A 24,579-nucleotide genomic window follows, 5' to 3' on the forward strand; every position below is an offset into this window, starting at 1 on the left:
TGGGATTACTGATAATGTGGATGCTGTCATCCTTATTTGCAATTTTTAAAAGCACGTACTCATCACGCTCTTACATAACTCTCTTCCCTACTATAGGAAATGTAGATTATGTATATTTCCTTTAGTAAGGTAGATTATGTATTTACTCATTCATGTAACAAATACAGCAGTAAATTTGACAAACTACCATATTATATGCCATGCACTGTGTTAGGCACTGGGAATACAACCATGAATAAAGCAGATGGTACCTGCTGACATGAAGACAAGTAACTAAACAGATAATTTGACCATAATAAGAAAGTAGGAACTAATGTAACTACAATTCTGAAGACTCCTAGAAAGGAAACTATAGGGTGCTATGAGAGAATATAAAAGTGGAACCTAAATTTGAATATTTATTTTATTTATTTATTTACCAGGAAACTCCCTGAGATATCTAGTATTGATAGAATATCCATGTTGTCTCCCAAATTTTCCAACCTACCTTACAATTAGACAGGGTCATATGATTGGTTCTGGCCAATGGGCTGGGAAGAGAAAAGTGTTACTTCCAGGAGGAAGCATGTAAGAGACAGTGCCACCATCCACCTCTTTCCTTCCCTGCCTTGAAAGTCACGGAAGTCACGTGTTGACAAGATGGTTCACAAGGTAGGGGCAGCCTGGAGTGGTAGGTCATGACAAGGAGGACAGGTACCCTGGAAAGTCACCCAACTTTCATCAAACTGCCTGTGAGCAAAAGGTTGACCACATTGTGCTAAGCCACTGAGATTCAGAGGTTCATTCAACACTTCAACAAGCCTAGTCTTCCTCTGCCACCTCCTCACAGAAATTATGCTTAATCTCATGACCTCTTTCCACTTTATCAATGGAGAAATGAAGATATGGAACAGTTAGTGAGTTGTCTAAAATTAGTCATGAAACAGGACATCCTGCCTTCTGGGTGAGAGCTATCTTCAAAGACAGGTGTTTTTTCAAAAACAGGCTGAGACCCACTAATTCCAAAATCAATCTGTTGGGGCACAACTAGAAATTTTCAAAAAATAAAATAGAACAGACTACTCCAGGGTAGAAAATATCAGAGTGCATTCCATGTATTAAGTATTAGGAAACGTTTATTTAAATACACACACATAAAATAGATAAAAAACAAATACTTCAATTGTTTAAAAGTTTACAAAATAAATACACATACACAAATATATTGCATTAGGCATACAAATACAAATGTGTACATATGCATTAGAGAGTTGCCATCTAAATTTATTTCTTACCGTGTCTTACAGACAAAATGTTTGCATTATGCTGCCTTACATTGCACAATGAGTTATTTACAGAGTCATTTAGATAAAACAATATGAAAATACTAATGAAGTGGATGCATTAAATAATTGGTTTTTTACCATTTATTTTTAATTTGTACTTTTTTTTTTTCAATTTTTTTAATAGAAGTACTGGGGATTGAGCCTAGGACCCTGTGTATGCTAAGAACATGCTCTACCACTGAGCTATACCTACCTCCCTCCTAAATGATACCATTTAATCAGACTTCGTTATCAGAAAAAAAAAACAGTATTAGCAGCATCATGGATTAATTTTTAGATGCCAAAAAAATTGCAAAAACTGCCATGAAAATAGTGCTAAATGTAAGAGAATATATAATGGACTCTCGGGCAGCAGGAAAATGAAAGTTAGGATTTGGATTCACTGATTCATCCATCCATTCATTCAGGAAATATTTGTTGAGTATCTACCACACGCCAGACACTGGGCTAGGCTCTGAGAAAACAGCTATGGATAAGCTAGAGGTGTTCTTGCCTTTATGTAGTTTTATAGTTTGATCAGGGAAGATGGACATTAGATTTTAAAAGTACATCTTTCGTTCTTGAGCTATGACTGCAAAGCTATTTGTGTATATATGGGCACATACATTTGTTATAAATTACTGACATAAGGATGTGTAACACAATTTACAAATAATAATAAATATACAATATTCTCTACTGAAAATTCAATAAATTTGAATTTATTCAAATAAATTACAATAAATAAATTACAATATTACTTATTAAAAACTCCATGTGGGCAACTGATTCCTACAGAATGTTTTTGCTGGCATTTTGGTGAACTCGTATCTGTAACCCAGGTATGGTTGCAACGGAGGAAAGACTGTACTTCCAGTATGAATGTTGGCGGATATTTTCATTTATGAAGCATGAAAGTGAAACAACGAAGACATGTCAGAATTTGATCCACTCATCAATGGCGTCAATCAGTCCTTTGCTAAATAAGATCATAGTTTTTGAATACTAGAAAAATAGTTCCTCCATTTTTTGTGCTAGTCACAGTGTAACCATTACAGTCACAACAATTTTAAGTTTGATCTGCGTTATTAATCATTTCTCCATCCCTGGAAGTCAAAACAATCAGTCAGGCCCTAATTGGTAGCATTTGCAGATTTTGCAGTCTAAATTTCCATGGGAGCACCATGGCCAGTTTCAAGCTACCAATGTGACCTCCTGGTACACGGAGGCTAGAGTTGAGTTGGAAAGAGACACGCAGTAGTAGTGCCATTTCTTTATCCGTAAACTGAAGATCATAACGGCAGCTACCATATAGTTCTTGAGTGTTCAAAATGAGACAATGCATACGAAGTGCTCACCACAGTGACTAGCACGTAGTAGGTGCCCAAGATATATTAGCTACTGTCATCATCTTGATTGATCTTCCCTTCCAGGGTCACCCTTCAGGGTTTCCATAGATCAGCAGGACACCACCTTTGCCGTCTGCACAGCCCCACAGTTGTCACAGGCAACCCCACCCTACCTCACTTACTGTACAAATATTTGCCTAAGCATTAGCAGACCCAAACCCTGTTATGTTTTTGTTACTCCAGAACCAAGAGACATTAAATCTTAGTCTCATTTCAGTGGATGAGAAGACTTAGACTCCAGGGGATTAAATAACTTGCCTGAGGCCACACAGCCAGGATTCTTCCAGCTGACGCTGAAGCCGCTCTGCCCTGTACCATGTTATTAACATCCACTCCAGTGGCCAAACGACAGGCTAAAGCACCAGCAGAATGCACTAGCTGCCACAACGTGTGAGCAGAAAATGTGTTAGACAATTAACGGTACATTTCGCCTGCATGTAACAGGAACTCAATTACAGCATCTTAAAGAAGGATTCTTTTTCTGGTGTAACAAGTCCAAAAGCAGGTAGACCAGGCCTCATGCATTTATTCGCAGATGTCATCAAGGCCTCGGCGTCCTTTAGCCTCCTGCTCAGTCTTCAGCATGTGGTTCTCTTCTTTCTTCATGGTCATAGAGGGTTACTCCATCTCCAGGTATTACATCTACATTCCAGATAGGGAGAAGTCAAAACACACATATTTTCTAAGTGTGCTCTTCTTATACATATATATAAAATACTTTTATATATTTATATCTTATATAATGTGTATTATATAATATACTTTTATATTATATTATGTATTATATATTATATTATATTTATATATATAAACATATTTTTATATATGTATGAGAAATACTCACTTTCCCAGAACCCCCACCTCTGGACTTCTGCTTATACCTCTTGGCCAGAATCAGGCACAAGGCCATCCCTCGTGACCAAAAGTTCCTGGGTATTGTGTCTTTTTAACTGGACACAGGACACTAACACAGTTGGGTTTCTGTGACAAAGAGAAAAGAAGAGACTGAGTATCAGGAAAGCGAACAGACAGCTTGACCTCGAGTGGTCCTCAGAGCAGTCTGCAGGTTTTCAGGGTTGAGAGGAAAAAGAGCAGCAGCGTAGACTCTCTGAATGAAAAGAGAACTTTGAGCTCGGCGGGCTTGTCCAATCCCCTGTCTAATGAGGGAGTTACTTCTACAGTTTCTCTAACACACGATCGTCCAGCTTCTGCTGATTACAGACAGCACAGTGGTGCTTGGAGGCTTGACTGCTATAGGCAACAGAATAGGACTTTAGGCCCTAGCAGTAAATTGACTACAGAATTATGGTCAAGAGCTGGAAAAGAAAAATGTGAAAACAAGGCACAGTCCAACTAGACGGCAGAGCAAAGCGTTACAACCTAGATGAGAGACTGCAGGGTCCAGTGAATCCTAATCATGCAGTCAAAAGAGTCCCATCCTCCTAAATCAACTGATGAAAAGTTGAAAAAAAATTAAGGATGAAAATTAAAAGACGCGGAGGGGACGCATGATGAAAGGCATGGACTGGCCCCTGTTGGCACAGCAGACAAGTCTGCTGTGAGAGGAAGCTCGGCGTGTTAACCTGGGGCCTGGGTAGAATTATCCCGGCACGTAGCACCCAGCTCCCGGCCTGACCATTTAACTCATTATTCTCTGACTCAGTGGTTCTCAAAGTGTGGTCCAGGGGTGTCTGAGTCCCTTTCAGGGGGGTTTATGACGTCAAAACTTTTTATAATAAAACTAGTACATTCTTGCCTTTTTCTCTCTCAATCTCTCACTAGAATACAGTGAAATATTCCAGAGGCTACATGACCTGGGATATCGCTGTTGAAGCAGGTATGAGAATCCAATTTTCATTATTAAAGCAGATATTTAAAAGATTTACAAAAATGTAAAACAATGCCACTTTTCACACTAGTTTTTTAAAGAAATTTTTTTATGATTTGGAGAAAATAGCTTTATCTATAAAAATGTATGATTTATGTTAATATGTAATGGGTTTATGACTATTATTTTTAAATTAGTTAGTAACACTTAAAATTTTCTCACATTTAATTTCTGTTACAGTGAATATTAATAGTTATAAACACATAAACAAAATCTCTTTGGGGTTCTCAATAATTTTTAAGAGTATAAAAGCGTCTTGACACCAAAAAGTTTAAGACCCACTGATCTAATTTACAGTCCAGTGGAGGGGTGTCTAGGAACTAGTGACCCCAGCCCAAATGAGATGGTAAGTATGCTCATTGGATAAGTGATTCAGTAACACTAAGAAGGCATTGAAATAAGAATAATGATGATGAAGTAACCAAACCCATTATTAATTCTTTTGTGTTAAGTTTAGGAATAAGTTTTATAACTATCAAGAAAATATTGGTCCATTTGCAACCTTAGGTGTTCGAAATGTTTAAGAGAATCTGACATATTACAGAAACTGACCCATGAGCCCTATGAGTTACTGAAATTTTCCATCTCATTTTTTACTTATTTTAGAAAGTATAACTGAATTTGTCTACATTTATAAACAGTATTTAAACACTTGAGACAGACTACATTTAGAAATCTGTACTGTCTTAATCTGTTCACGCTACTATAACAAAAATACCACTCTGGGTGGCTCATATACAACAGACACAGTTCTCACAGTTCTGCAGGTTGGAAAGCCCACGACCAAGGTGCCAGCGAATTTATTGTCTGGTAAAAGACCACTTCCTGGTTCACAGATGACCGTCTTTTTGCTGAGTCCTCACAGGGGGAAGGGATAGGGAACTCTCAGGCTTCCGTTACACGGGCACTAATCCTGTTCATAAGGGCTCAGCCTTCATGACCTCATCACCTCCTAAAAGCCCACCACCTAATATCATCACCTTGGGAGTTAGGATTCCAACATCTGAATAATAAGGAGGGGATAACAAATATTCAGGCCATAGCATGTATATTAATCTAATGTATTTAGATTTACAAGAGTGGCTTAAATGCTTAGAAGGATTTTGTCTGGTTCAAACCTAACACACAAAATGCCCTGCATTTGCACTACTTAAGATATTCAGATATACAATAGTTTTTCAAGTCCAAGATGCATTTTTCTTCTCATTTTAACAAATCTGCCACCTGAGAGTGACTTACGATCAATGTGGTAAGATAGCATTGGCAGTATTTTTCCTTTCATGACACTACATGAAATAATGGTGCATCTTACAATTGATGGTATCTTAGATGTGATGCTATGGTATTAAACTTGTAATAGCACTTTGAAATGTTTCAGGAAACTCAATAAACTAGTTTTAGCTAGGGGAATTTAATCTGTTGAATTTGTAAGTTAATGGAACATTGATTTAAAAAGCAAGAGAAAGCAATTTTGCTTAACTTCTACAAAAATTCACAAGATTTATTAACAAAATAACAAATTGGACCTAGGAGCTTAAGAAAAATAAATTTTCCCCATTTACAATTATAATAAATTGGACATTAATTAAATACAAGCAAATGTGGATAGTACTGTCTATGCACATTATCACCCTCAGATATGAACTGAAAGGATGTCATTGCATGGCATGCAGAATGGGGGAATTTTTTCCATTGAGATTTCTTCTCAGGATCTAAACAGTTAAAAAAAAAATCCCTCATTGCCTATATATGCCTGAAATATTGTAGTAGGATGCAGTTTACCTTTCTCAGGGCTGAACTTTGAAGTTAATCAGTAGGTTACTGGTGATAAGCTTTACACAAATTCATGAACTTTTTTTCCTTAACAGAATTGTTATATACAAGAAGCCCATCTGCGCTAGATAACTTGTCATGGTGCTTTCATCCTAAAAGACTTGTCATTGTAAGCACTGCTAAGACAGAGGAAATTCATCTCATTAGAGGAAACGCTCCGATTATAATGGTATTACCTGCAAAAGCAGTAAGTATGCAAGTGAGAATACATCGTGTTTAAAGCCCTCAACGTGCCCATGGTTAATATTATCTGCCATTCAAGTGGTCAAGCTAGATTCCTTCTCTGTTCCCATATCCAATCAGGAAACAAACTTTGGTTCTTCCTTTGATATAAAATGCGTCTTTCACATGGTATGAGCCTTTGGTTCTTCCTTTCACATGTTATTACTGTATGATGAAGGCAGTGAGAGCGGGGTGGGGCTCAAACCTACCCCCCCTTTCTCACAGCCACCACTACAGCCCCAGCCTTCCCTCCTTCCCATCAATGCCTTCTAAATATGGAAACATTCAGCAGCAACATGGATGGACCTGGAGATCGTCATACTAAGTGAAGTAAGCCAGAAAGAAAGACAAATACCATATGATATCACCCATATGTGGAATCTAAAAAAAAAAAAAAAAAAAAAAAAAAAGACACAAAAGAACTTATTTACAGAACAGAAACAGACTCACAGACATAGAAAATAAATTTATGGTTGCCAAGGGGGAAAGTGGGTGGGAAGGGATAAACTAGGAGTTTGGGATTAATGGATACACACTACTACATATAAAATAAACAAGTTTCTACTGTATAGTGCAGAGAACTATATTCAATATCTTGTAGTAACCTATAACGAAAAGGAATATATGTATGTATATGTATGACTGAAACATTATGCTGTACGCCAGAAATTGACACATTGTAAACACTATACTTCAATTAAAAAATAAATTAAATGAATGAACTTAGGAAAAAATACGGAAATATTTAGAAGTTCAAAACCTAAGTATGGGAGGCCTCTCTCTCGATTACTGCCGGATTTAATTTCAATAAAAGGCTAGTTTTGCTTTTCAAAAGTAGTATCTTTGACAGATTGCTGTGGAGCTACTATATTGCCTGTATGTGGAAATTCTAACTTGAGAATTCTGCAGTTCTTTTTCAGCGCCTAATCGCTGGTCTCCTGCTGGAGTACCAGTCTTTCCAGAGTCCATCAGACGTCCCTCCTAAATCCGTCAGAGTAGACCGTGGGGCTGCCCACGCCGTTTTCCTTACAATGACCAGCTCAGCCTTTAAGGCCAGCGCCAGAACCTTCCACGGGGGCCTTCACAGCCAATCAGCTGTTTCTTCTGGCTCTGTTTCAGTCTCAATCCGAACTCTATTTAAAGGACTGAAAGTTAAAACTAAGCCAAAGAAATAGCTAGGAGGTGATAGCAGCTAAGCCCCCACGGCTTTAAACAGAGTGAGGCACCGCATAAGGAGACGTTTCCCTGGAGTGTTCCTACATGCTGGAAGGGACCTTTCACCAAAGTCACTCCTGTGTATCACTCGTGATTGCACTGGAGTCCAAGGTGTGGTCACAGCCCAGTTAAGGAAAAAGTGGGACAGCAGTGTCTCCATTTGCCAGGAGACAGATTTCTGTCATTATAAAGTAGGGAAAATACCATTTGTTATGCCAGAGGAAAATATGTTTACAAAGCAATTGAGAGGAATGTCTCTATTGGTCAATTATTATTTCATCTTACTCTAGGAATTACTGAACTTCAGATAAATGATTCTTCACCAAGAGTCCTCCAACAGGAGTCTCCAGGCAGGCCTCTAAACGTGTAAAAGAAGAAGGTGGAAAATAAGGGTTAACTGGCAAGTTTACCCCCTCCTAAAGATACTCAGATTTTAAAATATTTTAAAACATTGAACTGGCCTTAAAAAGCCAAAATACAGCCACAGGTGACTATGTCACACATATACAGGCTTGTCTCACTGGCCCTCAGGTTATAAAAATCACCAAAGGTTTAGAAACACTTTTTTTTTTAACTACGAGGTTAAATTTTAGATAGTATGAATTGACTCTCTGCTGTTAAAGATGAAGTGATACACTCTTGTTATTTCTCCTGCTTACACTTTCCCTCGTTCCCTTTTTCAATGGTTATATTACATTTTACTTTGCCAGGTTATAAACCATCATGTTGTATTCTGTAAGAGTGTTAGTCCTAGTAATTTAGTCTCTGTTCTTTTTTAAAATGGATCCAGTGCTTGTTTCCGGTTCTTTTACCAATTTTAAATTCTTGATCTCTATTCGTTTCTTTGGCTGAATTTTAATGTCAAGTGTTTCTTTTTTTTCCCCCAAGAAGGGCTCACAAGTTTTATAACTTACACAGTAGATTCTAAACACTATTTTCCCTGTGTTTTTTCATGTTTGAGAAAATCTACGTACTGACTTTATAAGCAAACAATTACATGGCAGGGTCACACTTTCTTTTCCTTGGAAGTTTATAAATATTTCTCAGTTGCATTCTGGTCTTGGATATGGTAATCTAAGGCAAACCTAATTTTCCCTATAGGTGACTTACTTTTTCTTCTTGAACAGCTAAAAATTTTTCTTATCTTTGAACGTCAATAGCTTAATCAAAGTATGCCTTGATGTTTATGGTGCTGCACCAATTTTTTCTAGCATACATTGTGTTGTGCCCTTATAGCTAAGGATTCAGGTTGTGAATTTCAGAGAAAGTTCATTTTATTATGCATCTAGTTACTTTTCCTCTTCCATTTGTTGTCTATCTTGGATGGTTTCTGTCCCCCCTGTTGTTGTCTTCTACATATTTTAATCTCTGTCCTTTTTCTCTGCACTCACTGATTATTGCAAGCATTTCCTCCATGTCATCGATTTTCTTTCCCACCATTGTCCATTCTGTTCCTTGCTCTTCCTAAATTATTTATTAACTCTATAATGGTGCTCTTTGGGGTCTCAGTTTCCTTAGCTTAGAAATTTCTGTGTTCATTTCATTCTGTTGTTTTAAAAAAATAATAGTATCATAAAATTAAAGCACTCACAGGAAATCTTTTTTGTGAGGAGAGGGTATATTTTCCTTATTTTAAAACCCATTCCCCATCACCCTTAAAACATCTGTTTTTTTATACCATCTTCTGTTCTTTTTCTTCTTCTCATTCTTGTCTTCCTTCTTTTTCTTGCTCTAATGTGTTTGCTTATTGGCCATGCCATTTCTTTTCATTTTTCATTGGCTCTGTCCTGACTTCCTATTTGGTCTGTTATAATGCTTCCATTATAACAGCCTGCCCCATTTGGGGTTAATGTAATGTGCTTTCAATCCACTTACTTTAGTCTGAGGACATGGTGGGAGGTATGTGAGGGGAGACCCACACTGGATCGCGGGAGCCTGATTTCCCCTGTGAAGCCCAGTGAAACATCCTGCACCAGCGCCCACCCCACCCAGCTGGGGGTACATTTCCCTCACTCATCCAGCTCTCCACGGGGACCTGGAAGTGCGGAAGCCTGCGGAGGCCCTTCATGCCTCTGTCAAGGCCCCCGAGGAGTAAGTAGGGTTGGCTACCCTTGAGGCATTTTCCTTTACTTTTCCCAGGGCTACCTACGCACTCCCTCACACTGTGTGTGTCCAAAGCCAAGCAGAAAGCATTAAGAAAAATTATCAGAGTTCTCAATACTATTCCTGGGGGTGGGCGTGAAGAAAGAAGCTACCCCAAAACGTCTCTCAATCTCCTTGGCCATCACTTTCTGAAGCTTGTGATGTAAAATTGTTCGCCTTCATTTGGATGCTGTTCATGCATTGTTGCCTTTTTTTTTTTTTTCACTACTTCTGTTCATTTCATTTGATTTAGAGGAAGATTGTTTAATCTGGATCTACTTTGCCATTGTATTCAGAGGTCAATTTACCCTTTCTGTTTTCAAATCTTAAAAACTTATAATAATATATGGAGAGAAAATATCTAGAAAAATATTGCTGTTAAAATAATTTACTAAAAAGTAAAACTTCTTGCAGGGAGGGTATAGCTCAGTGCATGAGGTCCTGGGTTCAATCCCCAGTACCTCCGTTAAATAAATAAACAAACAAACAAACCTAATTATCTCCCCCACTCCCCCCCTCAAAAAAGTAAAAATTTTTGGTCATACCATTTGAGTGCTCTTGGGTAGTTAAACATTCCTTAGAACTGCTACTGTATGATAGTTAACAGGCATAGATTCCAGTCCCCAAACTCTGGAGTCCCACAAAACTGTGTTCAAATCTCTACTCTGCCGCTCACTAGCTGTAGGACACTGAGTAAGTTATGTAACACCTGTAAAGTTTCAGTTTCTTTATCTGTAAAAGGGGGATGACAATAATACCTACTTCATAAATTTCAAGGATTAAATAAAATAATGCACATTAAGCACTTGCCACAGTGCCTGGTACTGAACAATCTACTGCCTAAGTTCTATGTGGGGCTTCTCCTTTCCATGATGCAGAACATACAATAGGAGTTTTAAGAATTGAAAGGAACCTTATAGGTTATCTTAGCTAGACCTCTAATGTTACAAAAACTGAGTTAAGATCATGAGAAATTACATCAGAAATAGTATCATACTTATTCCCAAATACCCTGATTAGACTCTTGGTCAACAGATCTGAATGTCCTGAAGGTGCATTTCTCATTGTAAATTATTAACTAGGTATACTATTGATTAACAAACACAACGAGCACAACGAAATCATTTCACCAAGACCTTTGACAACAACTGGGAACTCTGAAGCTAGGTCCAGGGAGCTTTCCCTTGATTGACAGCTTCTCTCACATTATTAAACTATCTTTTATCCTGTGAAGGCTTATAAAAGTATTTATACATAAATAAATGTAGTTGGGGTTTTTAAACTTGTTTAGTTTGTATAAAGAGACATATTAAAGATCTGTACTATTCATAAGATACAGGTCTCTCATACAGACACACTAAACTCATCAAAGGCTTGCTCTTGTCCACTGTAAAAGTTTTACCCAAATTCATATCTTTTATATTAAAAAAAGATCTTAAAGATCATGGTACTGAAAATGCAGTGATGTCACTAGCTAAAAGAAATTATGAATCCTTAGAGAAAAAAATATTTAGTATATTAAGCCACAGTGACTCAGACTATCATGATAATGTATGCTGCTTCCAGCCCAGACATTCTAAGCCTAGAAGAAGTCAGAGCAGGAGCAGCCTTGGAGAATCTGTTTCACTGGACAAAACCACTCCTGCTTCTCTGGTGCACAGTCACCAGGTACTCACCTTTAAACCCTACCCTCATTAGCTTAACATCCTCAAGAGAGCCCTGGTCATTCAGACTGTAGAGCTGCTGACATATTTATTCAAACTTCTCTTACTCCTGATGTAGCAAGCAGTTAATGAGATTAACAGGTCAGTTATAAATGGTTATGAGCTAAAGAAGACCAGAGATACAACATCCCACTTCCTTGCCTTCCCAGAGAACATATGAGAATGTGGCTTTCAGAGACCACATCCTCAGCTCTATTGCTTAACCTAAAGGAATGCCTTCAGTGATAGAAAATTCATGGAGCCAGAAGGAATCTATAGCATCTCGGATTTCTCAGAGGTCCATAAGGGCTGTGGTAGACTAAGTGAAATTGTCTGAGGAAGACTTGGAGGACTCTGCAAAGAAGCCCAAGCGTATGGCTACTTAGTTCCTGTCTGGCCATCGTGACTTGGTGTTCCCGGAGATGGCCAGCCCTGGTCATCCTCTCACCACCTGCTGAGCTTTTGATGCTCCCAAATGGACCAGAGCAAAGAGCTATCATGTGACTCTTCTCCCTACTGAGGTGGGACCACTGACCTTTGCAATCATCTTTTTCTCTGGTCTACTTGGACCCTAGGCTGCGGCAGTAGCCCCGTGTTTCCTGGCTTTTCACTTGCTCTGAGGCTGTCTGCTTCCCCTTCCCAGGCAGACTCACAGGACCACGGCAGAGCACTGGCCAGTCTTCCCTGTGCACAGAGTCAAGGCACTTTCTCAGGTTCAGTAGAGAAGCCTCAGCTAGTAAAACCCACAACACTATATTCTTTAACTAAAACTTAGCTACTCAAAGCATTTGGCTTCCTCAGTAAGACAAATTCTACCACATTTCAGAACAAAGGACAAGCTAGAAATTTCCATACAGATGGGTTACTCATTGTTTCCATACAAAATATGTTACTCTAAGTAAATTCGAAGGCCAAATCTTTGAAAGCCAAACAATAGGCTTGCAAGTTAGGACAGGTTCCATTGCTGAGACTCATAAAATATATAAAATAGCTAAATAAACTTCATTTTCTAGACTTGATTTTTGACAACATATTTTCAATATTTTGCTTATCATGTATGATTTTGCCTTTCCTTTTTTCCCTCATAGTTGAATCCGCAGTCAACCAGCTTAGTCCAGTGAGCATTCACTTGAGACTGAAGTGTCACAACTTTTGGCACGCCAGCTTCATCTTCTCATGTTCCCTCAAGAAGTAAAACCCTGGAGAGGAAAGGGTATAGCTCAGTGGCAGAGTGCATGCTTAGCTTGCTTGAGGTCCTGGAAGACCTCAGGAAGAACATTACCACCATCTGTTAGGGGAAGTTCAATCCCCAGTACCACCATTTTAAAAAAAATTTTTAATAAATAAACCTAATCCCCGTCCCTCAAAAAAAGAAGTAAAACCCTGAGTTTTAGCTCGTAAAACTTGTAGCTAAGTGTGGCCATATGACTAAGTTCTGGCCAACAGAATGTGAACAGAAGTGACATATGCAGTTTCTGGGTTGTGCCCCTTAAATGGAAGATGTGTCTTTTTATTCTACTCCTTCTTCTCGCATCTTAGTGCCTAGAAGTTAGACATGGTGACAAGCCATCTGGGACTAAGCAGATGAGGCGAATATTTTAGGGCCACTGGTAGAGCTGCAGGATGGAAGGCGCCAACATGTCAATATTCTATATGAAATTAGTCAGACTGTTAAACTCTATATTGTTCTATGTTGTTTAAAACCCTGTAAGTCTTTGTTAAAGCCCCTTACTCTGTATCCTAAGTGAAACCTGTTACAATTTCAGTTGTATTACATTTAGAATTTATGCTTTTGGCTCCTAATTGCTATTTTATTTTATCTAGCTGTTGCAGAGTATTTAAATCCAGGAGCAATAAAACATTGAAAGAATTATACACATGTATGTACAAAGAGGGATGGAAAATCAACTATACTTCAGTAAAAATTAATTATTTAAAAAGAGGGATGGTGACTTTGCTAAAGATGGTGGATGTTAACATCATGCAGTAGTTCAAAATGCTCATTTTATCAGCTAATTATAAAAATCCAAATTTAGTGAACAAACCCTGTTCTCAAGGTGATGGACAGTGCGGTCTACCCATAAAGAACATTGACATCATCTGATAGGGAAAGTGTGCCTGGATATTGAGCCTGGTTCTTTTTGGAGCAAATTCTACTACAAGCTAGAATAAAGTATTCCATTCACTCAAGATAAATGATTTCCTGTTGCTAAATCCATCTTAGCAGGTATAAACAAATTACTCTAAATCTATATTTAACAACCTTTTAAGTTTCAGTTTTAAAGTTGTCCAAGAATAGTTTGTTCAGAAGAGATAATGGCCATGTTCAAAAAGTTTCAGATATAAACTCAGATTGTTGTAACTACAAGCAAATTTCAGAAAGTAGGTTGCTATTAGATGCAAATTTGCACTCATAAATAACTCAGAGAACTAAGTGAGAAAGAAAGTTTTGAGAATTACAAAGACAAGGAAGGAAGCAGTCAGGAAAAGAGAAACAATTTTGATATAAAGAGCACTTGTGCTAGAAGTTTTATTTCACTGTGATGCCCAATATGACCATTATTTATGTTTCTGCTATGGCTACCACAAATAAAAGACAGGAAAGATAGAAGAAATATTAGGAGAGAAGAAACGTGTGTTTCTAGTCTTCCTAATTCTCCTTGGGCTACCAAAATTAGGTGAGAGATTAAGTCAGAGAATAGAAGCCCTAACTATTGATGGATAAGAAAGAAATCACATGCCTTCAGAGAAGCCTTTTGGAGTGTCTGGGAAAAGCTATGAGGACTTTCAGTTTTACAAGCTATGAATAAGTCTTAAGAGATATCTCATCTCAAAATGAGGATTTGTGGTAATAAGTTAACGTCTCTCAAATTCTCCATTTTCACGAATGGAATAGTGCCCACCATGCTGTTCAAAACCAGAACATCAGTCATCCATGATTCTTCCTCCCCTTTATCCCATCCTCTTATTTTCACTGCTCTTGTCACTCATTGTCACACTATCACCCTCCATTTCCACCACTACTGTGTTTAGGCACTTGGTACCTCACATCTCAGACCACTGAAACAGCCTCCAGGCCACCCCACTCTTCAATCACCATATTTGTTATTCATTAGTTGAACAAATATTGATATTAAAAGGCACTGCAGTAAGTGCCAGGGGTACCACAATACACAAATCAGACACTCCTCCTGCCCCCATGGAGCTTATGTTCCATCAAGGGATACCAGCAAATCAATTTTATGGTATTCTTGTCTTTAAAGAGTACAGAACGAGCCCAGATCTTATCCTGCGGTATGGACTAAACTGTGTCCCCTCTAAAACTCAGATGTTGAACCCCTAACCCCCCCCCCAGTGTGATTGCATTTGGAGATATGGCCTTTAAGGAGGTAACTGGGGTCAAATAAGGTCATAAGGGTGGAGCCCTAATCCAGTAGGACTGGCATCTTTATAAGAAGAGGAAGAAATGCCAGAGATTTTTCTCTCCCCTACACACCCAGGCAAAAGGCCATGTGAAGACACAGCGAGATGGCAGCTGTCTACAAGCCAAGGAGGGAGGCCTCAGGAGACACCAACTCTGCTGGCACCTTGATCTTAGACTTTCAGTCACAAGATCTAGGAGAAAATACATTTCTGTTGTTTAAGCCACCCGGTCTGTGGTTTTCTCTTACAGAGCAGTGCAAGCTGACTAAGACATCCTGTTACTCTTATTCCCACCAGACAGGCACTATTCTCAGCTCCCACGAAGGACAGTTCTCTAAAGACACACCTCGTCTTGTCTATTTTAAACCTTTGCCCATGTAACTCCTCCTCATCAATATTCCTGACTATTTTAATAAAGAACTCCATTATTTCTTAAAGCATAACTATAGACAAAGTTTATTCTTCTCTCTTTAGATCCTCCTACCTATGATGGAAATCTATCTGGAAGAGGAGGCTACACCTAAAGCACTAGTGGGGCTTTTCTTCCTTTGACAGCAGACAAAGTACACACCGGGAACTAAGCAGCCTCGTAAGAACAGGAATCATAAATATAAAGTGATTGCCTGCTTCCTAAGTGAGCATCTGCTTAGCACTTTCACGTGCCTAGACTTCATCTGACGCTCACAGGAGAGTACAAAGCTGACAATTATCTTGACCAGAAACTCATCAAATTTATGATTTATTAGATGCAGCAAAGCCACACTGGAGCAATAAACTTAGTATCTGCCAAGTTCCCCTTTTAGATTACAGCATCAGTTCTCCAGTCAGCTTTTCAGTATCTGAGGCTACTGATTTACATAAGCACTTTGGTCTTTCCCAGCAAGGACACCTGTGTCTTTCCTTTCTGCTCAGTCACCAGACTAGCTACTCATTTTTACAGACATTAGGTCTTAAATGAGTTTTGAAGTATTTTTTTTCCTCTCATCCAGCAGAGGCGACTTATCACCTTCTAAAGAAGTTCTCCTTTTACTAATAAAGGTTTCACAGGTTCAGAAATGCATCTTAAAATATAACTGAAACCTTAGAAGCCACTGGCTATGACACAGATTGGCATATCTTAAAATTTAGTGGTGGCATTATCCAGCAAAATGGGCCTCAGTGAAACAGAACACTTAAAGAAATATTACAGCCCTTAGGAAGCATTTCCCAGGGAGGCATTCAAATTTAAATTATACTAATTAAAATATATTACTACAAAAATGATTATCCTCCTAGGAGAAAATTTTTTATGGGTCAATAATAATCTACTTTCCAATTTTTGAAAGAGGAATAAAAATTTCTTTTAGGAAGAAGGAAGCTGTCTGGACAGATTCCTTCAATAACCCTGCTCACATGTGAAGCCCATACATATACCACACAAAATACTTCCCACTGCTTCAGATTTACCGGGTACAGAGACAGTTAATGACATTGTATGCTTCAGAGTTTATATCCCACTTGCACCATTAGTCACTGTTCAGAATTAAAATGTCACCAAAACTCAGTAGCTTCTCTGGGCACATGAACACAGCTGTGCCATTCTGTTTCTTTGATTTTTGAGGTTGTTTATATGATGTGCTACACAATCACCCTGTAGGTAAAGTTTCAACAAAGTAAACAAAAATGAAATGAAAACAAAAGCTTTATTTTATTCTGATTAAAAGAATAATATATATTCATATAAAATATTCAAGCAATTCAGAAGATTGTATAGAAAAAAAGTTAAAAAAAAAAAAAAACAAAACAAAATCCCAAAATCTGGAGAAAACTCTAATTCAAAAAGATGCATGCATCCCAATGTTCATAGCAGCACTCTTTACAATAATCAAGACATGGAAGCATCCTAAATGTCCATCAACAGATGACTGGATAAAGAACTTGTGGTATATATCCAATGGGCTAGTACTCAGCCATAAAAAATAATGTTATTTGCAGCAACATGGATGGACCTAGAGATCATCATAAGTGAAGTAAGGCAGACAAAGACAAATAATATATGATATCACTTATATTTGGAATCTAAACAAAAATTATACAAATGAATTTATTTACAAACCAGAAATAGACTCACAGACATAGAAAACAAACTATGGTTACCAAATAGGAAGGTAGTGGGTGATAAATTAAGAGTCTGGGATTAACAGATACATAGTACTATATGTAAAAGTTAAACTATAAACAACAAAGACCTACTGTATAGCACAGGGAACAATCTTCAATATCTTGTGATAACCTAGAATGGAAAAGTATCTGAAAAAGAATATATATATATATATTTATGTATGTATATACACACACACACACACACATATATATATAAATAACTGAATCACTTTGCTGTACACCTGAAATTACACAACATTGTAAATCAACTATACTTCAATTTTAAAATGCAGATTTTTAAAAAAAGAATAATATATATTCATATAAAACATTCAAGCAATTCAGAAGAGTATATAGAAAAAAATTAAAAAATAAAAACACCTCAAAATCCCAGTTCCCATTTGTGGCTATTACAAACTATTGTAGAGATTTGGGGGAATATCTTTCCAGATTCTTATCTCTGTATACACATATACATATTCTAAAATTTTAGTGATCTAATACTCAGCATGTTATTTTGTAACCTGGTTTTTTCCCTTCACAGTGTGGCTTTAGGAATAACTGAAATACACAGATATATGACACATTTTTAATGACTTCATAATATTCCTATCCTTGTATATGTCATACTGTATTCAAACGATCACCTCATTAGGTTGCTTCCAATTTTTTCAGATTGTAAACTACAACGTAAGGACTATGTGATTTCACTTTTGCGCATTTGTCCAATTATTTCCTTTGGACAATTTCTTAGCTGTGAACTTGGCTGGTTCAAATAATTATTAGCCTTTTGAGCTTTTGATTTAAAAAAAAAAATCTATATTGCCAAACTGCCTTCGGAATGTTATGTCCCTATTTATTCTCATCAACACTGTATGAGAATGTCTGTTCCCCCACAGACTTGCAAACCATATTTTGCCCAACTTTCCCAACTTTGATATTATAAATGTATTAGTTCTATTGCTATATAACAAACTACCATAAACTTAGCAACTTAAAATACATGTGTTATCTCAGTTTCTGGGTCAGGAATATGGACACAGCTTAACTAGTTGCTCTCTTTCAGGGTCTCTCAGAAGGTGTTGGCCAGAATTGGGGTCTTGTTTAATGCTCAACCAGGGAAAGACCTGTTTCCAAACTCTTGCGGCTGTTGGCAGGATTCAGTTCTGTCTGGGTTGTCAGACTGAGGGTCTTGCTTTCTTGTGGCTGCTGGTGGCAAGCCACCCTCAATTCCTCGCCACATGGGCCTCTCCTTAGGGAAGCTTACTTTGCCAAAACCAGCAAAGGAAAGAGAAAATAGTGTCTACTAGCAAAATGGAAGCTACAAACTTATGTAACGTAATCATGGAAGGGACATCCCATGACACTGTGCCAGAGTCTATTGGTTAGAAGCAAGTCACAGGTCTCTCAGGAGGCAGGATAATCTGGTGGAGCAGGAGGTGGCAGGAACATCTTAGAGTCTCTCCTCCACAAAATACTGATGCCTTCATCCTATCTGATGATCCCATTTTAGGGATACATCTCTGTTGTCACCATGTGTAAATAGCTATTGGGATTTTTTTAAATTCACATTAATATCAAATATTCTTTTAAATATGCTCTGAGCATCTACCATGTACTAGGCATTATGCTAGGTGCAATGATGAGCAAAAGTAGACACAGTTCCTGTTCTCATGGAAATTATCATCAGAGTGAGAAAGAAAACAATTACATGAATAAATGTGAAATAACAATTTTGACAAATACTATGAAAATTTGTAGTGCCATAAAAATACGTAACATGAAGAAGTGACCTGATCGAGTGGCCAGCACAGCCTCTGGAAGAAAACAACATTTCATTTGAGATGTGAAGAATGAGCAGGAATTAACTAGGAAAAGCCAGCAAATGAATTCTATGCACTGGGAAGAGCCAGTGAAAGGAGATTGTGAGAGTAGAAAGTAGAAAATGATACAGAACTAAAAGTGTGATCAGAGCAAGGAAACCAAGGGGTACCAGCAACTCTCATCTCTCCTCTGGAGTCCACATCCATGTATACCTGCCTATCTGATATCTTCATTTGGATAGTTTGAACTCCTCAAAACCAATGTGTGTAAAACCAAGCTACTAATCCTGACTTGCCAAACTTAGTGCTTTCCCAATATTCCCCATTTCAACAAATAGCACCACCATCTGTCCAATTGGAAGTGAGAAACCAAGGAGTCACTGTTGACAATTCTCTCATCTTCAATTACCAAAATCTTAAGGACTTTATCACTAGTTACAGAACAGTGCTCACCATAATCCAAACATATGTTCTCTCATGTCACAAAGCCTTCACTTTTGCTGGTCCCCATGCTTGAAAATTCCTCTCTCCCTTCTCTTCTTAGCAACATCTTACTCATCCTTCCAAACTTAATCTAAACATACATATTTGAAGTGTTCCACTGCCCCTATGCAGAAATAACCTTTCCCTATTTGGTGATGTCAAAAACTTTGTAATTCCTCATCATCCGTGCTACAGATTGGGTCCTCTGGGAAGCAAACTTTGAGATAGATCAGCATATGAGGAAGTGCTCTTGGAACCAATGCCAGTAGGAGGAAAAAGAAGTGGGACTGAGCAGAGGGAGAACTGGACTGAGATACAGCACCAACAGTCCTCAGCCAAACAGTATTCTGGAGCTGGGATGGTCTTTCAAAATCATCCCAAGATGGGGCAAGAAGGCCAGGAATTTGTAACCCCAGGCTGAGTCACTGGACATAGTGGGGAAAATACTCTCTTGTACTAAGGCTATTTAAGAAAGGGTCCATTGTCCTTACTAATTGAGGATTTTTGAGGACAGATAGCATGCATTTAAATCAAAGAGTTGGGATTTAATAAAAGTCCAGGGAAGAAATGACTGAATAAATAACCCAAGGAAATATTAATTGAAAACACAGGAGGCTAACTGATGAAACAGAGTGCCAATTTCTTCCTTTGTACCAGCGTTTCTCAACCATTTTTCATTATCACCCCTTTAAGGGCCTTTTTAGGTATTTTTTTCCTATGAAATTTTAATGCCACAGAACATTATATATCTGTAAATGTAGTGTATTATATCTGTACTTCATACATTAAAAAGGGGGCTTTGCCTCCAAAACCAGTAATTTTCACCCTCATGGGAGCAATATTGCCCAACTGAGTGCATGATTTATAATAATAAATGTAACTGCTAAGAAGGTCAGATTACTTAAGTCAGCTTTTCAACCCATTCTATCTTACGTAGAGAAGTCTACAGGAGATGCTCATCACAAGGTGGGTATGGTGTGCTGAGCATGAAATCAGAGCAGAGGGGGTTAAATGACCTTAAGGGATATCTTACTGTTATGGTCCAATATATTTTTCCCCACCATAAGACCATAACAACCTCAGAATTGTATAGTCAGGGAAGCCTCCATTATTTGGCCTAGCTTCAGTGAAAACTATTGCTTTTGTCATTTAATTTTTGTCACTTAAATTTAATTACAAAGTATTTCAGGCATAGAAAAACCAGAAAGAAATAATATAAGGAGTACTCTTGTACCCATAACCTAGTCTAATAGATAAAAAGTGTGGATACAGTTGTAGCCCCCTCCATACTTTCCCCTAATCCCCTCTGTCCCTCCCCTGCAAATAAGCACTGTCCTGAACTTGGTGTTCATTATTCTCATGCATGGTTTTACATTTTTATCTATAAACTAATTTTTTAAACTTTACATGCATGGTATGGGAATGAGTATCCTTGACACATCCGTACACGTTCCATACAGGTTCTTAGCGTATCTTCCAACCTTTTAAAGAGGCACAGAAGTATCCTGGCCCTTTCAACAACACATTTATAAACTATCTTTCAGCTTAGGATACGTCTGCAGAGAATTTTATTTACTAATTCTGACTAGATTTATTCTGAGGATAACTCTTTCCTTTCCATATCTCCAAGTTCTAAGCACACTCAACTGTTGTTCATTGCTTTATTGTGAAATCATCCTTCTAGGTGTATAATCCTGTAATCCAGGAGTTTATGTCAATAGTCTACATTTTGAAGACCAAAGTCAACATTTTTCTTTCATCAGCCCTCAAAGATAAGCTATTTGAGTGGAAGCTTCCTGCATTGTTATGGACTGACTGTTTGTGTTCCTCCTCCAAATCCATATGCTGAAGCCCTGACCCCACTATGACTGTATTTGGAGACAGGGCCTTCAAGGAAGTAATTAAGGTTAAATGAGGTCATAGGCGTGGGACTCTGATCTGATAGGATTAATATCCTTTTAAGAGATGCCAGACAGCTCACTGGCTTGCTCTCCACCATGTGAGGCCACGGCAAGAAAGTGGCCATCTGTAAGCCAGGAAGAGAGCCCTTACCAGAACCCAACCATGCTGGTCCCCTGATCTTGGACTTCCAGCCTTCAGAATTAGAAAATAACTTTCAGTTGTTTAAGCTACTCACTCTGTGGAATTTTGTTATGGCAATCTGAGTGAATAAATGCACACAGTAATCCCAAGAATTAATCACAGAGCACACTGAAAAAGAGGAGGAACCAAGGGATCCAGAGCAGAGAAGATTGGGTTCTATTATGAGCTCAGCTGCTCTAACCCTTTGAAGCTTCTTTTCTCTTCTATGACAGGAGAGGCTTTAGGTAGAACTTCTTCGGGTCCCTTGACACTTCCAAACTAAAAGCATTCTATCACATACTGGGGGCTATGGCTCAGGTAAAAACAGTGACAGGATTCTATCCTCAAGAAGTTATCGGGGATATTCACAAAGCTACTTAGTTACAAGTATGTTCATGATAGAATTGCATTTAACGGCAAAAAGCAAAGTAACCTGTAAATAACCTGACTGTCCAACAATAAACTATGTTAAAGTACAGCAGAGCCAGACAAGAGGTGAATATTTGCAAACCTGTAAGTTAAAAAAATTTTTTGTTAATTATCAAGGATATAGTGTTGAGAAACTTTGTTTTTTAAAATCATAGATTGGCAAAAACTTTGTTAGAAATCCCATCAATGAGAATGGAGCATGCCACTTCTATAAACATCTGAGCCACGTGGGTCACTTTTTTAAAAACTCCTGTGAACTGTTTTATAGAGGTATATTTAACAAACAACAAGCATACAATTTGGCAAGTTTTGACATACATATAGACTCATAAAACCATAACAATGAAGATAACATATCTATCATTCCCCAAAGTTTCCTGGTGTCCCTTTGTAATTCCTTGCTCCCACCTCTCCTTGCTCCCCTGCCAACCGCCCCCCATAACCACTGATTTGCTGTCACCACAGACTAGTTGGCATTTTCTACTTTTATACAAATGGAATCATACAGTACATACTCTTTTTTGTCTGGCTTCTTTCAGTGTAATTGAGAGTCACCTATGTTGTTGCGTATGTATTTATAGTCCATTCCTTTTTATTTCCTAATGGCATCTCATCATATGGGTCACTTTGACTCTCACAATAAGTAGTATTCATTTTCAATCCAGTTGCTTCAAGGAAAGAGGTTTCAGAAACGACATTTCACATTTCTCTTAACGTTGCCATTTCCAAGGAATTAGGATTCTGAGTCCATTTACGCCAGACCTAATATTAACTCTTTTAGACAGTGTTCTTTGAGCTTTTCAAAGCATTGCTTCATTTAAATTTCACCTAAACTTCATTCTGCTGCAAGTTAATGAACCCAACTTTGTTAGCTACAGGTATGTTCCTGGTGAGCTTTATCAATTGACACGAATGTTCATGATCGCATTAAATGCAAAACAGTAAACAGTGTATGACTCCATTTTTGTTTTTAAAATAAAAATACTTGAAAAGATGACTACAAAGTTACATACGAAAAATGATTTTATCTGTATTACCAAATACAGTAAACAATTTTTTAAGCTTAAAGAGTCACAGAAAAAAAAGAAGGTAATAGGATTTTACATAATCAATACTTGCTAGGCTGCAAAAGGAACAGGCAAACCCAGCTACTATTACTACATGTGTAATAGCTTAATTCATAAATCCATAGGTATTAACCTAGAATAGGCAGTGGAATTTCTTAGGAAAAATCATCACCCTTCATGTCTCTGGAACCAAAACATAAATGTAGAATTATAAATCTACTTTCATAAATATAAGTGGAATTTGGAACCTTTAAGAGATGAAGTAGTTCCAATGACATCTTCTAAATTTTTGGCCTTGTAATTTACAGTGTCTTTAATTATAAGTCTGTATAAAGCTTAGCAAGAGTAGCAGTTTATTATTATTTACAAAACTCCCTTCCACTCATTAATCACAACATGCTTTACAACACAGTTGCAAAGTAGGTCAAAATACTCCTAAATACATTTTTGACATTCGGTACTTATTAACGTTACCCCCTTTCTATTCTTTTGAGAAAGCCTGTATTTAGTTCACTTAAGACACTTGCTTACATATTAATTATCACTTAATGATAAAACAGTTTCCTTATAGGGAAATACAACTTCAAAACCCTAAGGCAGCCTCCAAATATCATCTTTGTAACTTAAATTTAAAAATTCATTTCTTCCTAACGCTACCCAGATACGGTCAACACAGGATATAAAAATAGAATCTTTGGAAAGTCCTTGTGGTCTTGCATAAAACTTAAAACGCAAAGACGAAACTACCTCTACGTGTAAAACACAACCTAATGTGCCTCTCTTCTCATTTCTTATTAAAGCTACAAATGAGTAGGAGAATAATGCTGCCCACGGGCTTTCCAACTTTTGAATTCTGGGAAGGTGCGAAACCACGCGAAAGCGCCCCAGCCAGGCAGGTAAACGGTCGGTGCGCAACGGGTAAGCGGCCCTGAACAGAGACCCAGTTTGTGAGCTAAACTAGGCCCTGGACGAAGAGTGCCGGCTTAGACTTAGCTGAGCCCACTCTGGAAGCATCTAGCAGACCCAGGGAGAAAAAGCCGCTTCCACCCCAACACCACTCCCAGAAAAAAAAAAAAAAAAAAAAAAGAAGAAAAAAACCAGACACCTACTAGGGCGACTCTGACCTCGACCCCAAGACTCGGTTCCCCGCTCTTTGCCCTCTTCCACACCCCCTCCCAGCTCCCAGGCTTCCTCGAGAGCCCCTCCCCGGGACTCATTCAAAGTGCCACGTCTCCCAGCTCCGGGCCACCAGCCACCCGGCAAAGGTTTCCTCCAGTTAACCCCTCCCAGCTTCCCGTCCACAGTCACGGGCCCCCAAGCCTCAGCGCCTCCACCAGGCCCAAGAGGGTCACCGCCAACCGCCACCGCCGCGCTCTCGCCTTAACGGCTCCGGCCCAACGGCTCCCGCCCCGCC

At 38.3% G+C, this 24,579-nt stretch overlaps 1 long non-coding RNA gene across 1 annotated transcript; it reads right to left on the bottom strand.

The window, feature by feature from the left end:
* Positions 1–1,110: 1,110 nt before the first annotated feature.
* On the bottom strand, positions 1,111–24,533 carry LOC123612155 (uncharacterized). The gene is made up of 3 exons (XR_006719358.2): positions 24,275–24,533; positions 3,558–3,694; positions 1,111–3,355 (listed from the first exon to the last, which is right to left on the bottom strand). It is a non-coding gene; the product is annotated as an uncharacterized LOC123612155 (long non-coding RNA).
* Positions 24,534–24,579: the final 46 nt, after the last annotated feature.

This window comes from Camelus bactrianus, chromosome 25 (genome assembly GCF_048773025.1).
Source record: "Camelus bactrianus isolate YW-2024 breed Bactrian camel chromosome 25, ASM4877302v1, whole genome shotgun sequence".
NCBI classification, from domain to species: Eukaryota; Metazoa; Chordata; class Mammalia; order Artiodactyla; family Camelidae; genus Camelus; species Camelus bactrianus.